The 13,316-nt window shown below is 38.4% G+C and overlaps 1 long non-coding RNA gene across 1 annotated transcript; it reads right to left on the minus strand.

The window, feature by feature from the left end:
* Positions 1 to 8,531: 8,531 nt before the first annotated feature.
* On the minus strand, positions 8,532 to 12,424 carry LOC114276953 (uncharacterized). Its single transcript, XR_014346354.1, has 4 exons — positions 12,303 to 12,424; positions 12,030 to 12,131; positions 11,875 to 11,903; positions 8,532 to 8,735 (listed from the first exon to the last, which is right to left on the minus strand). It is a non-coding gene; the product is annotated as an uncharacterized LOC114276953 (long non-coding RNA).
* Between the last annotated feature and the right edge of the window lie 892 nt (positions 12,425 to 13,316).

A 13,316-nucleotide genomic window follows, 5' to 3' on the forward strand; every position in this document is an offset into this window, starting at 1 on the left:
AAGAAGAATTTAGCAAAATGCTAGGGGCACGACCCACAACTTCCTGTTTATGCATCAACCACCCAGGGGAGGGATAAAAAATCAGAGAGATTAAAGAATAAAGAGATGTGCGCTAAGGGAAAAAGTGAGAAAAAGGCTTTTCAGAAAACTAGAGATTGAGTGCCAGAGTGATGTGAGAATCACAAATAAGAAAGGGTGAAAAACAATACTCGGAGAAACGGGCTCCTTGTGAACCAAAAGGTTTCTTGCCTTTGTAACACATCTGAGTGTTGTGTGTGTGTTTTGTTTGTCTCGATTCTTGTTTTGAGTCGTTTCAAGTGTCAATAGATGTGTTTAGGTTGTTTACCTTTGTCTTTCCCTTTGTTGAGTCGTGGTGTGCTATGTTCAATCGTAGGCTCAATACCCGATTAAGAATTCATTTCTCGATTTCAAATAAATCGTTTTGTGCTCAGAGTGTTGTGTCGTTCTCCACATTTGTGCTAAATAGGATTTGTTCTTTCATAAAACTGTAGGGTTCAATCCAGGTCATGTGAGAACAGTAGAACAAGGACCTATTTGAAGCTACATAGGTTCTGGACTGCAAAGCAAAAGAAAAGAGGGAAAATTTGGAGCATTTGAGTGTGTTTCAACTTCAGAAAATTCCGTGATTATACTCTGGATGTACCTCTTCAGGCCTTGTCAATGCTCTGAAGAATGAGTGTGTCTCTACCTCAAGCTCAAGTTCAAGCCTGCTTCAAAGCCAGAAAGGCGATCAGAAGTGCTCTCCTTGAGCACCGTCCCTGCCAATGGTATCTTGGTTGTGTTTGCAATGAGCTCCTAGGAGACCAACTGCAACGGTGGAAACTAGAGTTTGAATGGCTGACGCCTAGAACGCAAAGGTTCGGGATTTCCGAGACTAAAGTCTGGTTTAAATACCCAGGGGTGTATCCCCGACTTGAAATCTGTATGGAAGCCCCATAGGTTGAGATAGCGTGTATGCACCTCAATTCTGGATACTAAGCCAACCTAGTCTGTCACCCCGTTGGAGAATAGGAAAAGTTGTGAATATGGTCAGGAAGAAAAGTGACATCCATCTACGTAAAGAATCCTTGTCAGCATTTCAGAACCTTTATGCTGTGAGTTGAAGGAAAGAGTTCGAAAAATGCAAGGTAAGAGTTCGAAGAACACAAGAAGGAGAGATCCCTGTCAGAGTAGAGCGGTTCATCGCCACTCACCCTATGAGGTTCTTTTTAAAGTGCCGCTTTGTTTGTTTATTGCATTCCCTAAACATCATACATTGCTTGTAACATGTATCATATCATCGCACTTATCGCATTTATTTACATCTTGTGCTATCTTGTATTATTTATCCTTTTACGCTGAGCAGCGTTTAGGATCGTTGTCCCCCGGGGCTTTCTCAGGTTGCGCATGAGTGCACTCCTGATTGCTTTTTGGACCTCTTCTCATGATTTTAGCGTGGTTAGAGTGTTCCTTTCCTCCCACGATTTCAACGTATTTAGAATTTTTCTCAAGTTGCGTCGAGTGCACCCCTAAGCAGTTGTTTTCGGACCTCTTCTCACGATCTCAGCGTGATTTGAGTGTCCCCTTCCTCACCACGATTTCAACGTGTTTGGAATTTATTTTTCCTCCTCTCACGATTCCAACGTGGTTGGAGTATGTCGCCCATTTGCATCTACTGTACTATATGTTGCATCTACTGCATCGTATCTGTTTTATCGCCTGCATCCTTTTCATGTTAAGTTTAGTTTGGCATGTGCCCATACTTTTCACGTTAAAGCATGGTTCTGTGATAATGTGTACGCGCCTATTCCACTAAGAGAATTGTGGTCTAAGGGTGTCGGCACCGTTTCTATGTTAGACGTGGTCTGTTTTGTGTCTATCCCTTTCCTACGCAAGATGTGGTTTGGCCGCGCGCCTTATTCACTTCATCCATTTGCATCCATTGCATCGAATATGCATTGATTATTGTGCACAGAATATGTTATGCACATTTCACTTGCATTGTTATGCACATTTCACTTGCATTGTTATGCACCATTTCACTTACATTGTTATGCACGTTCCACTTGCATATGTTATGCACGTTTCACTTGCATTGTTATGCACATTTTACTTGCATTGTTATGCACCGTTTTACTTGTATTGTTATGCACTGTTTCACTTGTATTGTTATGCACTGTTTCACTTGCATTGTTATGCACCGTTCCACTCGCATTGTTATGCACCGTTCCACTCGCATTGTTATGCACGTTCCACTCGCATTATTATGCACCGTTCTCCTTGCATTATTATGCACCGTTCCACCTGCATTGTTATGCACGTCTCCCTTGCGTTTTTATGCACCTTTTCGTATGCATCATATTTGCACGCGTTTATCTTGCATTGAAGTTATATTTTGATGTAACGTCAAACCATGTGTTGCTATTATATTGTACCTGTTGAGTTTCCCTCTCATACATACACGATATTGTATGCACGGTTCATTTAGAGGAATTTCGGGTTAAACTTTTCCTCTCCTTCATCTCGTTGGTTAGAGACATTCGGGTACACCCGATGTCTACACCGACAACTTGTTAGCTAGAGACATTTGGGTGTGCCCGATGTCTATGTTGTATCTTGTTATCAGTATTTGGGTTGTTTGCCCGTTATTGGTGCTTTTCCCTCTCTCGCGTGTGATACGCTGAGAGGTGTTGCTCTTTCCCTCTCTCGCGTGTGATACGCTGAGAGGTGTTTACCTCCCCTCTCCCGCATGTGATACGCTGAGAGGTGTTGCTTTTTCTCTTTCTCACATGTGATACACTGAGGGGTGTCGCATTTCCCTCTCTCGCGTGTGATACGCTGAGAGGTGTTTACCTCCCCTCTCCCGCGTGTGATACGCTGAGAGGTGTTGCTTTTTCCCTCTCTCGCGTGTGATACGTTGAGAGGTGTCGCCTTTCCCTCTCTCGCGTGTGATACGCTGAGAGGTGTTGCTCTTTCCCTCTCTTGCGTGTGATATGCTGAGAGGTGTTGCTCTTTCCCTCTCTCATGTGTGATACCCTAAGAGGTGTTTACATCCGCTCTTCCGCGTGTGATACGCTGAGAGGTGTTGTTTTTTTCCTCTCTCGCGTGTGATACGCTGAGAGGTGTCGCCTTTCCCTCTCTCGCGTCTGATACGCTGAGAGGTGTTGCTTTTCCCTGTCCCGCGTGTGATACACTGAGAGGTGTTTTTGTTTATGACTTCGGGTAATCCCCGATAGTCACGTTTAGCCTTCCTTGTGTAAGGCGCAGTAAAGATTAAATAATTTTCTTACATCCTTTCTGGTGGAATGTGTGAGACTGTTGTATCTCATTCACTTACTTAAAATGTTGCACTTTACCATGCCTAGTACTTGCATCTAAATGCGTCATTACAACCCTTTTTGCATAGTCATAAGTTATGATCTTGCATTGTGCATGTCATTTGCATTTTGCCCCAACCAGCGGGCACACCTATATTGTTATCTTGTATGTTTGTTTGAGTATTTGGCCTTGTCAAAAATGGGTCGTTTTTGGGCTTTGACATTCACTCACGTCATCTCATGACTTTCGAGTTCTGTCAAAGAAGGGCAACTGTAGACACTCCATTTTTTATTGTCCTCAAGACTTGAACGTCATCGTTTGAATACTCGATGATTATCCATGTTCGTGTTCGTTTTGAGTTTCTGAAGGTTTCGGCCGTGTGCCTTGCCTTGGAACGTCTTAACTTGTCTGTTTTGTGCTTGGTTGTGGACCTAGGGCTTGTGTATTTGCTTATGAGGGGAAGAGGGTGGCCTATCGGCCAGCCATACAACCCATCGGCCAAGGCTTGTTTCCATCGGCCATCAGTGGTGGCCGGTCGGCTACACTGATGGCCGATCGGCCTCCTTAATAGCCAGTCGGCCACTTGTGTTGGCCAAGACCCCTTTTTTAGCTTTTTCAGATATTGTGGGTGCCAGCTGTGCCAGCTGGTGAGCACAGATTGCATCATCCATACACGTGTATGGAGGGATTGCACTAAGCTTCTAGTTTCTTCAAGAAGCTTGAAGCTTAGAATTCTATAAGAGGGAGGCTCTCTCTCCCTTTTCCAGGTTGACAAAAATTTCCAAAGCTGAAGTTTACTCTCTCTCTATATATACCTCTCTCACTCTCTCTCTATATTTGTGCCTTAAAGTGCATTCTCTTCACATTTGTGCACACAACCTCCTAGCCAAACACTTCTACCTTTTTGCTGAGGTCCTAGAGGGTCTTGTGGGAGCTTCAAAGGCTGGTTTTTGGCTCAAGAAAGTGTTCTTGTTGCTGTGCTTCAAGGGTAATCCCATTTCCCCTTTTTGAGCTTTGTTTTGGTTACTCTCTTAGCCACATTTGCATGATTCTTTTGGCTTAACCTTCAACTACAAAAACCTTTGTTTTAAAGTGTTTTAAGTGGTTGTTCTAGGCCTTGTGTGAGTTGGGGGTAGTTTACCCCCTTTGGTGGCCTATTCTGCTTTACTTTATGCCATCTCTTAAGGCCTTTAAGATCACCTTTGTTTGGCCTCTTCACTACTAAATTCCAGAGGAATTTCAGTGGTGGAAAGTGTGTTCTAGGACCCAAAATAGGTGGGGGTGGTCCCCCCCCCCTTTGTATCTTGTTTGCGTGTGTTATTGGCTTATCAAGTTAGCATGTTTTTCTACATTCTTGGGGCCCTATCTTAGCATGTTTCAGACCTTGTTTTGCCATGACATAGCTCGGTTTGGGGTTGGTTTGGTTACCTCTTGTACACTCCTTGCAATTGTAGTGCAATTCCACTCACTAGCCTAGCATACTTACTACTTTGGCCTATGGTTCTAGCTCGTTTTGGCTCTATTTCAGCATGCTTTTTGCAATGATTTCACATGCTTTAGATCTGATTTGGGTGGTCTTGATCATGTATGCTTTGCTTTGTATAGCCATAGTGTAAAGCCCCTCCACTAACTGTGTTTTGGGTCCATTAGCATGCATTGCTTGGGCTATTTACATGATATAGCATCATTTGATATATGATTTCAGAGCATGTTTCAATGTCATACCCTCATGTGTATCACTCTTTCAATGCTTTGGAGGGTTATGCTTTATGCCATAATCATGAGCCAATTTGCATGCATGCTTGTCCAAGCTCTTGGGCTCCATTTCAGCATGTTCTTGACCCTTAACTTGGCATGTTTGAGCTTTGTCCAAAGCTAGTTTGGTTATTTGTGCTATGTATTGCATGCCTCTTATGTGATGCTCTTAAATAGCCTTATGCTCTAGGCCCTCTAACATGCCTTGTTTGTGTTATTTGGATGATTTGGTATCATTAAACACTTGATTTCAGAGCATATAGTATTGCCATATTCTCATGTTTGTCACTCTTTAATTGTGTTTGAGAGTTGAGCATTGTGCCTTATTTGTGGCCCAACATGTATGCATGTTTGTCTAGTCCTTTGAGCTTCAATTCCAACATGTTAAGGCCTTTGTTTTGGCATGCATGAGGGCTATTTAGGTTTGGTTTAGTTCATTGAGCATTGTATTGCATGATTCTAATGTTGTCTCTTTCACTTGTTTCAATGCTTAGGTTTTTAGACATGTCTTGCATGCGTTGTTTACATGTTGGAGTCCTATATCAAGATTGGCATGTTGTTTGCATGCGTATTGCATTGCATTGTGTTTGGATCGAATGTTAATCCAAACACGAGAAACGAGGGGCGTTTCATACTCAAAGTGATTAAACGTGCCTCATTTCTTGGTCGCCGACCCTCTTGATCAAATAGGATAGAGGTGGAGGCTCTTATGTGTTATTTGTGTGCATTCATTCATTAACTTGTGCAAGCTTGGCTCTTTGGCCATTATGCATCGAGATGCGTGATTGATGGCTCGAGAGTCGAGCACTACGCTCCATTGAGCTTAAGACATGATAAGGAGTGTAGTTGCACACACATTTCCTTGCAAATATACTGTCATACCTCTGTTTGTGCTCAGTTGCAGTAAAAGGAGAAATTGTAGGAAGCAGTGGCCGACCGGCCATCAAAGCTAGCCGACCGGCCATCATTACTAGCCGATAGCCACCATCTCTGGCCGGTGAGCCTTCAGCATGTTCCTAAGGTAGGCATAATTTTCAGAGGTCCAAAAGTGTGCAAATAAAGGCATCATGAGGCACGGTAGTGAATTTCCAAGCTTAGCCGACCGAGCATGCATATCCCCTTCGCTTCCCAAGGCCATTTGTTTAAATTGCTTAGCTAAACTAGTTCATTAGCTTAGTTATTTTGTAATTAATTAGTTAAGTGTTTAATTAATTAATTTGGTTTGTACTTAATTAACTTAGAATAATTAGTTGATTCAATTTGGTTTGTAATAATCAATTAGCTAAGTTAGTTAATTAGTTGATTTGTAATAGTCAGCTTAATTAGCGTAGCTAGTTAGCTTTCATTTCATTCGGACCCTCCGTCAAGAAGGCAAATGTTGTAATAAGGGTGCGTGCGTATGTGCATGTCTTCCAACCCCACATCTTTCTTCCTTTTATTTACCCGCTTTCGGTGGTTAGATTAGGGCATATTTCGATTAGCATACCTTATGTTTTGCATACGTGCATCATTCATTTGTCTTGCATGCACCGGGCTCGACGCATCATTCAAACTGCATTGTATTTCAATACACTTATTTGGATACGTGTTTTAAAGCATGTTATCAATTGTTGCATTCATGTGCCATTCTAGATAGCCGAGGCCATTTTAGTTGCATTTTTGCATGTCTTGCATTAAGCATCTTAACATAGTTAGGATCATGCATGATTACTAACTACCTTCTTTTTTGGCTCAGAGTGCACTGTGAATGTTTACGCTTTAGTATCCTTGCATATGTATAAGTGACTGCCATGATAGCGTGCTTGCCATGAGGCTATTTGCTTAATTTCTATAACTGCATGAATGCTTGTGGATGAAGGCTTGATTGCCTGAATTGGAACAACTCGATGATTGTGAGTTTTAAGCTCACTTGAAGTGGTAAAATCATGTTTTTCTAAGCCCACTTGAGGGTGGCAAATCCGCGCTTTAGCCTACTTGCGAGTAGCACTTTCAAACCATTTTCAAAAACAAACATGAGTTGTTTTGTTTCAATCCGCGTGATTGAGTTTATACTTGTATGCTATGCGCATCACATGATAAGTTGGATTAATAAATCAGAATAAGAACACATGTGTTTTCAAAAACAACATATCATGTTAGTAAAGGCCGATCTTTTGATCGGGCGAGCGAGGGTGCTCATTTCAAAACCTTCCCCTCTCATACCCAAGTTCCCGAGCCGAGGTAACTTTGGTGATGACAGACACGTGGCCTTAGACACAAGTCAGGGTTTCCTAAATTTTTCAAAACAAAACATTTAGGTGGCGACTCTGTAATCTGGCAAAGCAGTCCATATTTGGCACTTCTTAATTAAAATCGATTTTCCAAAACGATTTGCCGGATTTGGATTTTTGAGTCTCCTTGCTGAGGTTCTTGAGTTAAAATCTCAGCCCTTAAGAGTGAAAGCCTTGTGATTTGTGAACAAAAGAGTAACTTCTCTTCAAGAGGAATAATTTGTACCACCCTTACACTACTTATTCCTACTCTTTTCTTACTTTTTTTACACTATTTTTATGGGTTGAAACTTGTGGCTTAAAGCTATCCAAGGTGGAGGGGTTAACCACCCTTCTTTGAACCTTATTTTCTAAGCTTTTGTCCTTATATTTCCCATTCGTTTCTCAACTTTTTTTTCAAATTTTACCACTATTTTTCAGAGCTAAAATGTGGTTTTGAGGTCCCAAAAGTGAAAGGGTTAGCCACTCTTCCTTAGGCTTGCTTACTAGCTTCATTTCTCCATTGTTTTAGCTTACTTTTTCTAGCTTTCCATGATAATTCCAGCACTGTTTTTAGGAGTTTTATAATTGTTTTAGTGCGTTTACTTCATTTATACTTTGTATAGTAGGCTTGTAGTGCAGTGGTCCTCATAGGTTTAGCAGTTTAGGCATTAACCTATTTGAGTTGATAGCATTTATTTTATACTTTCCATGCTTATGTTCACACATAATCACCTCATCGCTCTCCCTCTTTTCTTGACTCATTTTATTTCTTTGAAAGTTGTTTCAACCGAGTGTTGTTTAAGCTTGAGAAAGCATCCCTTCCATGCTTAATGGTTTAATCTCTTCAGAGGTTCATTACCAAGGCATTACATCTCTCTCATGCCGAAAACAACTTCTTGTTTGAAACTTTTCTCTATTAGTGGACTTAATTCTCATTTTTGGATTAAAATGACTAATAAATAGAAAGGTAAATAAAAGAGGCAATGAAATTGGACTAAAATGGAACAAGATAATAAAATCAAGTTGGGTTCAATCAGACGTTAATTGAACCGATTGAGTCTTGAGCCATTTCATACTTGTTAGTGATGATAATGGTTCAAGAATCAATGTCAACCACTTTCCTTGATCAATCACATGATAGCGAGGAGGTTTTGTGGGTCTTTTATTTGCACTTATTGAGCTTTTGTCCAATTGAGTCATAGATCATCATGCAACAACTTTGTAACCATTGATAATTTGTGAATCGATTCTACCCCTCTTTTGATCAATTTCATGATAGGGAGAGGTAAAGAGGATAAACATCTCCTAGAAACACTCTATTTCTATTCTATTCCTTTTCTGCTGCAGTAGGGTAGCACCAATAATAGTGGCCTGCCGACCACCTCTTTGCAACATGGCAGTGTCATTTTCCTGCAAAACATAGCAGAAGTTAAGGCAAAACAGAAGTATTTTTTGCAGACAAAACAGTTCTAGTAGCAAAACAAAGGCGTTTTCAGGAGGATGTTTGCATTGGCATGCGCAATTCCTTAACCCGTGCTCGAGTTTAATTAGTTTACATAGCTCTTAGTTAATTAGTTAAGTAATTAATTAATTCCTTTGACTTGTAATAACTTAGTTAATTAATTCCATGTTGTAACTAATTAGTTAGTTTAATTCTAATTTGTATTAATTAGTTAGAATAGCTAGTTAATTTTTGTATTGTAATTAATTAATTAGTTAGAATAGCTAGTTAATTTTTGTGTTGTAATTAATTAATTAGCTAGTTAAGCTAGTTAAAGTTTGCGTTATACTTAATTGGTTAGTTAGGATAGTTAGTTGATTTCGGTGTTGTAATAATTAGTGTAAAGCAGGACATTCATTTGGACTCTCTTACATGAGGCCAAAATTATAATAATGTGTATATGTCTTCAAATCCCCATTTCTTTGTTCCTTTTATTTACTTCCTTATGATGGATTGCATGTAGCATCATGTTTCATTTAGCATTGTCCATGACTTGCATCCATATGTTTTGCATGCATTGGGTTCGGCATATCATTCTAACTCTTTGGTCGTACATTAATTATGTGAATACATGTTTCACTACATATCAAATTGATTCATATACCATGTTAAATAAACCAACCTATTAGTTGCATCTTTGTATGTGTTGCATTAGTCATTTGCACTGTTAGGAGCATGTATCTTTTCTAATTGTTTTATTTCGTTTGGCTTGCCTTGGAATACTAGGTGAGCGGTTTTACTTTAGCATATTGCATGTGCGTGATTGTTGTCATATCAAGCATATTTTCAATGAGGCTAAGTGCTTAAGTGATATACCTGTTTAAATGCCTGCGGATGAAGGCTAATTGCTTAAGTTGGGATGATTTGCTTAAGCATACATATGAGATCACTTTTTCAAGTGGTACATATTCAAACACCTTTCAAAACACACATAAATCAAAATGTTTCAATTTTTGTAAATTAATCTATACTTATGTGCGTCACATAGTAAAATTAGCCTAATAATCAAAACAAGAGTATAAAATGTAAATAAGAATCACATCATGATTAGTAGAGGCCGATCTTTGATCGAGTGAATAGGGTGCTCAATTCATGACATTCCCCTCTCATACCTAAGTTCCCTAGTCGAGACACTTTGGTGTTGATGGATAAATGGCCTTTGGCACGAGTCTCGGGTTTTCTAAATTTTTCAAAAAATATTTAGGTGATAACTCTGAAATCTGGCAAAATAGTCCATTTTTATAATTCTAATAAATTGATTTTCCAAAAGATTTGCAGGATTTTAACTCATTTTTTTTACCTATTTCACATTGTACTTGTGAAATCAGATTTAGAATCACAGGAGTTCGAACTATAAGACTATTGTATCCAAAAGGAACACGAAAAACAAGTTACAATGTAGCAAAATTCATATAGAAATTTTCTACACATTCTAGTAAAATTCTTATTCAATCCCAAAAAATTTCCAATTGCTTGTACAAAAGAGCATACTGAGACAAGAACCCTATTCTAGTCCAACATCTATATTAGTGCTAAGTCCCTAGCCTCAACCTAACTCCTTCAGTCCCTAGCTTCAACCTAACTCCTTCCAGCAATTTAAACATATTTACCCACTCTTTCTCTCACTACATAATTGTCTTCTATACTCCAACTTCCACAGAATTTTACCATCATCAAGCTTACATACATCCTTCACATTACATTTGAGATTGTTAATAGCCTTGGATATTTTAAGTTTAGTGACCAATTCCCATGTCAATATATGCCCATTTCCCACTATTATAAACAGATTATTATTCCTCGCAATATCCTTGACATTGAACTACTTGCATTCTAATTCCACTATACTCTTCCAAACACCTAAATTTTCTCCATTTTCAACCCACCAGGCAATCCACCAGGGAAGCCATAATACCATCTCAACATTATATTTATGGCTTACTAACCCCTTCTCCACAATGTCACACTTCTTTCCTTACCAAATCTCCACCACCATTTTGACAAAAGAGCCATATTCATAGATTCTTCAAACCCAACACACCTGAATCCTTACTAGTGGTCACTTTCTTACAATTCACTAGATTTTTCAATTTTACGAGATTTATTTAACCAGTTTCTTGCAGGGTTCTATATCCTAGTAAACACAAGGAAAACATTGTTTCTATTTAATATGTATATAATCTACTAGAGTTCGCAAATTTTTTTGGCACCCTTTAACACAATAGCTAACTTTACTAATAAAAAATCAACTTAAAACATGAGGAATAAAAATATCAATCATTCAAACTTTACCAAATCAAAGGCACCAAAAGTATTAAATAAGAATAGTCACGTAATTAAAGTCGAACACATTTAACAAAGCCAACATCATTTAAGTCAAAACAAGAAGGTGCTTGATTTCAAACTGGCAGCTTTCAAAAATCTTCCATTGAAACTAATAATCAAAATGAAAGCAGAGAAACACACTCAGTCACCCTTTCTCCTGAAAGAGCATTGGCTGGCACAAGACGGTCTTGCAGTTTCCACACAGCACAACACTTTGCAAGTAACTAAACACAGTGGTGGTTTTGCATATTTTTTTTTTCAATTAATCAATCAATAAAAATTTACTAAAGCAGAAAAGAACATGACACATCATGTAAATCTCTGTTTGGTTTTGAAACTCAATAATTTATTTTTGAGTTTTTTGTTTATAGTGGTTTATTGTATTTTAGTTAACCTTTTCATATTTCAATAAATAAATAAAAGTTAAGTTTTATATCCAACCAACTAACCTAAACGTACTTTAAAGTTAAAAGCAAAAATTGAGAAAAAAGAATCACTAAAAATACAAAGAGTACATATCTAGTGAACTTTGTCAGGGTTCTTCACAAATATTTGAATTTTTAGGTGTATCGAGTGAATCAACTTGACTAAAATGTTAAAAAACAGATACAAAAATCTCAAAAACAGCTTTCAGAAACTAATCCAACAGAGCATTTAAGTTGAAACCCAAAACAATAACATGAGATCAATAATAACAATAAACAAAGTATTACAAAAACTCACATGTTGAAACAGCCTTGGCATTTGACTTCCTTTAGCATAAAAAAAAAAAATTGGGAAAAACAAAGAATCAGGGCACTATTTGGTTAAAAACAAAGCTTACAAAAATTGAGTATCAATTATGAGTGACAAAGTAAAATTTGTGGGGTTTGTGTTACCATGAAGAAGGAATTAGGGGACTGGACCAGACGTTTTAGCTTGTGCTTCCTCTTCTCGAGCTCCGTTAGTAGATTCAACAAATCGATATCGTTTGGAATAACCTAAAAAATGAGATCAAAACTTAATCAATTGTCATGAAAAATCATATTCAATACCATAAAAACCTACCAAATACAGATCTGAAGAATAAAATACCAAAAAATAAAATGGGGGGGGGGGGGGGGGGGGGGGGGGGGCGGTTTCATATAAGGATGAGGTGCGATTAAACTCACCATTTTGTGTGTGTTTGTGTGTTGGAGAAGTAGAGAGCCTTTTTACTGCAAACTTGCTAAAACCCAAGATGAAGACTCCGAAGGATGTGGGGTTAGAACCCTAGATTTATCGTCACATATGTGTCACCTCAAAAATAAATACAATCAACCCATCTCATAACCAGTAATATAAATGAAATGACATACTTTCATGTATCAGAGTTTAATCTACATTTACGAGACGATAACAAAATGAAGCTATACAATTAGTCATATGTCTCGGTGGCTTACATCTTTCTAAGTCACTGCTTGAGTACTACAAAAGTGGATTAAGAATTCAATACAAATTTAAGCCCGAGGCTTGTTCAAATTACAACTGAAGCAAAATAAACAAAACGAGCCTTCTGCTCCACATTCCTCCCAAGCTAAGTCCTTGGCGGAAGCATATCACCAACACCTAAAAATGTTTTTCCCATATAGGGTGAGCCAAAACCCAATAAAAACAATCTAATACAACATATGAAACTTAACGAAGTTATAAGGGTAACATGCAATTACAATGTCATTGATAAACCTTTTCATAATTCTTTGCAGCACCAACAGTATTATTTCAATTCATGACAACCATTCCATTTCATTCTGACAACCAACCTGAGCATACAACTCAATAGGTCTCTAACCAGTATAACTACCACACAATATTTCGTCCGTGGGAATCGACACCCATGTATAACAGTAATTTTTGAAATTTTCACCCTGGACATTGCGGCCAACTCAATTCAATGGAGTACATCCCCTTTTTTCTCCTAAATATGCATTCCTTTTCTCCTCCCAATCATCATACACATACTATGTATTTAAAGGCATAATCATATTCAATGATAACGGATGAGAATTTAGTTTCAATTCACCTAATTCTCATGCAATTTCTACAACAATCATAGCCATCTTCCATTGATAGCCCAAAACAAATATTTCTAAACAGATATACAATCTCAAGACAAATAAATTATCCAAATTTCCATATAGGGTGAG

Source organism: Camellia sinensis, chromosome 12 (assembly GCF_055761805.1).
Source record: "Camellia sinensis isolate YWXY chromosome 12, ASM5576180v1, whole genome shotgun sequence".
In the NCBI taxonomy this organism is placed as follows: Eukaryota; Viridiplantae; Streptophyta; class Magnoliopsida; order Ericales; family Theaceae; genus Camellia; species Camellia sinensis.